The 4,785-nt window shown below is 45.2% G+C and overlaps 1 pseudogene; it reads left to right on the top strand.

Annotated features, from left to right (window-relative positions):
* Positions 1 to 2,192, top strand: part of LOC136491681 (nucleotide pyrophosphatase/phosphodiesterase-like) — a 111,494-nt pseudogene extending 109,302 nt beyond the window's left edge.
* The last annotated feature ends 2,593 nt before the right edge of the window (positions 2,193 to 4,785 follow it).

Genomic DNA, 4,785 nt, shown 5'->3' with positions numbered 1-4,785 from the left:
GAGGGGGTACAAGGGATAGCAGTAGGATTAGGGGACGAATTGTTAGATAATCTACTGCTTCCTTGTGTAAACACACAGCAAGGGAAGGCGGCGTTGAAAAGGCCTCTTGCTTTGGTACTGTAGCCGCTGTAGAGGCAGGCGCCGAACGGCTTACCTGTCATACTGTAGCCACATGCAGGGACAGGCGCAGAAGTCAGTCCTGCTGTATTATCTAGTTACTGTTGTAGCATGGGAGCTGTACTAGGACTAAATGGATAGAGTTGTATATATAGTTTGCCACTGCAACTCAACAAAAAAAGTTCAGTTTTGCCATCTCCTATACAAGGCTTCGGCCAACGCTGGTGCTTGTACTGTGTGTATGCTCTGTTCTCCCTCTTCTTCTACCTCTAGCCATAGTGTGTGTGGTCGGAAAACGCTTGTTCGTGGTCGGACATAGCTAGTGCGTGTTCGGCAACAATAACGGGTGCTCGGCAAGACTGATGAGCGGTCGACCAAAGTGAGCCGGTGATCCTATGAGCTAACAGTCAGAAGTCACTGCAGCGTGTTGTTATTTTCGGAGATATGGGAAAGGTAACATATGAAGATTGCTGTGGATGACTATTACATGATTGTGTCCAACAATTTTTTCACATTTTCAGTGCATAGTCCTTATGGGCTTATCGCTGTTTTACTACATATCAATATGATAGGCTGAGAGGGATGGAAGCAACGAATACGCCAACTACCAGCCTGGGTCACTTAACACTACTGATACACTAATCAAGGACCTTGACAACATAGACATAGTGTTCCACATTGGCAACATTAGGTACCGTTTAGATGGCAAAAATTTTGGCGAAATGCCACTGTAGCACTTTCGTTGTTATTTAACAATTAGTGTCCAATCATAGTCTAATTAGGCTTAAAAGATTCGTCTCCTGAATTTCGTCTAAACTGTGTAATTAGTTTTATTTTTTATTTATATTTAATGCTTCATACATGCGTCCAAAGATTCGATGTGACGAGAAATCTTGAAAAATTTGGCATTTTGGAGTGAAACTAAACAGGGCCTTAGCCACGCCAATGGGCATATTTCACAATGGGATCAGTTCACACAACAAGTGGAAGAGATCACTTCACGAGTCCCTTACATGATTGCGAGGTTTATAATCTTTTGAGTTCTTTTTTTCCCTGGAATTGAACCCACTCAGTCCCTTTAGAAGTCTTTCAGAAATCTACGGTAATTGATACCAGCTTTCTTTGCCTGATTCAGTGGGAATCATGAACGAGATTGGCCCAACAGTGGGTCGTACTTCAATGGGACAGACTCTGGAGGGGAGTGTGGTGTGCTAGCTGAGACCATGTACTATACGCCACAGAAAACAGAGCAAACTACTGGTATGCAGTGCAATTCAATTTTTATCATATATATCTATATATGAACATTGCTGGATCGTCAACACTGACACTCAACCGAACACAAAACCCTTTGGTCTGGTTCAACAGGTACTCTACAGATTATGGCATGTTCGGGTTCTGCGTTGCGGACAGCGAGCACGACTGGCGGGAAGGCACGGAGCAGTACAAGTTCATCGAGAAATGCCTCGCACGGTCGACCGGAAGAAACAGCCGTGGCTGATATTCATCGCTCATCGCATCCTCCGCTACTCGTCCGGTTTCTTCTACGGCAGAGACGGATCGTTCGTTGAGCCAATGTCCCGGCAAAGCCTCCAGAAGCTCTGGCAGAAGTATAGGGTGGACTTGGCGTTCTACGGCCATGTCCACAACTACGAGAGGACATGCGCTGTCTATGAGGTACCTCTGCTAGCTGCTCCTCCTTTCTTTCAACACAGGAACTTTTGTGTGCGCGCGCTAATGATTAATGACACCGAACTTTTGCTGTGCAGGAACAATGCATGAGCTTAGAGAAGTCCCACTACTCTGGCACCATGAACGGCACCATCCACGTAGTCGTTGGGGGCGGCGGCAGCCACCTGAGCAACTTCACCATCCAGGTTCCGGCGTGGAGCGTCTACAGGGAGATGGACTACGGCTTCGTCAAGCTCACGGCATTCAGCTACTCGTCCCTTCTCTACGACTACAAACGGTCCAGCCACGGCAAGGTGTACGATAGCTTCACTATGCACAGAGAGTACAGGGACGTGTTAGCGTGCGTCAAGGACAGCTGCCCTCCGACTTTAAAAGCGACATGACATGCAGAGCGGAGGGGTCGCTTCTGAACGTGGGTGCTGCTTCTGCGTGTAACTGTGAGTGACTAAGGGCGCCTTTAGTTCCCAAATTTTTTTGGGTTCGATTACTGTAGTACTTTCATTTGTATTTAGTAATTAGTATCTAATTATGGACTAATTAGGTTCGAAAGTTTCGTCTCGCGATTTCTCACCTAACTGTGCAATTAGTTTTGTTTTTCGTCTACATTTAGTACTCTATGCATGTGCCGCAAAATTCGATGTGACACTCTAGGTTGAAAATTTTTGTAATCTAAACAGGGCCTAATTTGATCGTCGACCGACCCACCTATATATAAATTCTATACATTGAAATAAAGAGCATATTGACACTAATTAGATCACTGCACCGGTAAAACACAGAGGCCAAAGATCAGTCTGGCCGACTTTTAGATCAAGACTGTCGCCTAAGAGCGTGTTCACATACAAACATTTCACCTAGTGTTCTCTAGCGATGATCGTGATATACAAGACATGTCACTAGAAGAGTCCCGTCGAGAACGCAATGTGCAAGACACCCAAAACCGCATATGCTAGAACTCCTAGAAGAAACCCAAAACCAGCCTGAGTCGATGGCGGTTTTATCCTAATAGAAAACATATTCCACAGGTACAGGTTGTGCATGACTTTCAGATGAGTTTCTAAAGGAAAAATATGAATTTTGGCTCGGACTGCAAAAACCGGCTCAAGCAGGTTCCTATTGAACACCGCCGAGAAGTTTGCCTAGAACCGGCCTAAGCCAGTTTAGTATGCACAAACCCGCCTGATCTAGGGGCATTCTTATCACGGAAAATCTATTCCACATATAATTTACAAGTTCCGCACAAGATCAGATGAGTTTCTATTGCGTTTGGTTGCTTCATACCAATGGATGCAATATGACCATCCATGGATATACAGTGTTTGGTTGTACGAATGAGTTGGAAACGGATATCCACAAGAGAGAATATTCTCATGAGATACTGGAGCAAGTGGACACCAAAAATCTATCAGATTTGCTCATCCAACTTGGATGGCGTGGCTGCTGCTGATGTGGCAACAATAATTAATAAATACAAACAACCTTCAAACAATTTTTTCTACTAAACCGTTTATCTAATTTATGATATAATTACATAGTAATATTTGTTGCAATTAAATCTACACAACAATATCTCACATGATTATATTTTGGTTAAAATTAAATAAATGACAAGTGGGTCTCGCATGACATCATCAGCCTATCCATCCTATCCATCCAACTAAACAAAAAAATAGTGCGTCTCATCTCACCCCGTCCAACATATATCCATCCAACCAAACAAAAAAATGGCTCGTTCCCATCCATCCAACCAAACAGCAAGTATGGATAACCATATCCAGAAATCCATGGATGACCATATACCATCCAACTTTGTCCTCAAACTATAACACCCTCGGTGTTACATCCATAAATTATTTAGTAAAATATGTCATGAGCATCATATTTATGTGTTAGTGCATGTGATAAAGTGTGTACATCAATTTCTTGTAACCTAAAATGACTAATAAAAATGTTAAATGAAAGTTGATACAATAGCCCATGTATATCAAGTATGGTTGAAAACCAATTTTTATTAAGCAAAAATACTATAGAATATGTGTGTGATACTTAAATAAAGTTTGAAGTACAAACTTTATAGATAACAGTGAAATACTTGCTGTCGAAAAATGACATTACTAGCAAATATTTCTACAAGCCTAGAAATTGCAAATTGAAATCAAGTTCAGCTCAAAAACTTAGAAAACTTCCAACTTTGCCGACAGCTAGACATTGCTATGTTTAGCAAATTATTTTAAGAGATTGGGTTAAGGGGTGGTGTAGTGTTATACCTCAATTGGGTAGTCTCATATGCCATCTTGAGCATGATGAATATGGTTTGGCTTCTGAAGCAACCGTTTAGTTGTCTTAGGCACTTTAAAATTCGTGCACGACTCGGTCTCGGGCTGGTTGGCCGTGTGGCCGCGGTCACCATGCTCGGGCGCTCGGTGTCGCCACGCTGACTGTCCTATGCGCACGAGAGCTGCCACGCGTGGCCGACCACGGTTGCTCTGGCATGGCTGTGGCCTGGCCGCCTGCTGGCTCCATGCGCGCGTAGCCACTGCTGACAGCTTGTGCAGCCGGGCGGTGCTGCCGACCTCCCCACGCTACGACGCAGCCACTGCCGATGTCCGTTGCCTCGCCGTCATGTCTATGTCTCCCTCTGCACCTCTAGTGCCGCTTGTCGTCCTAGTGCAATGCCACCTCTGCTGCGCGCACATGGTCGGGCTCGCCGTCGCCTTGTCATTTGTCGGGTATCGATATTAGGGATACCCAAAGCAAGGAAGTTAGCGCCAACTCTGACTTTTCTGGATAGCTCGAGACGTATTAAATGGTCTCGCCTCGACCCCAAGGCCATGGGCTCCATCTCACCCGACCTCAGGGCCACGAGCTCCGTCTCGCCCGACCTCGAGGCCGCGGGCTCCATCTCGCTCGACCCCTTGGGTGCGGGCTTCCGTCTCGCCTGACCCCAAGGACGCGAGTTCCGTCTCGCCCAAGGCC

Source organism: Miscanthus floridulus, chromosome 11, assembly GCF_019320115.1.
Source record: "Miscanthus floridulus cultivar M001 chromosome 11, ASM1932011v1, whole genome shotgun sequence".
NCBI lineage: Eukaryota > Viridiplantae > Streptophyta > Magnoliopsida > Poales > Poaceae > Miscanthus > Miscanthus floridulus.
Note: the sequence above shows the minus strand (reverse complement) of the source record. Positions and strands in the feature narration are given on the sequence as shown.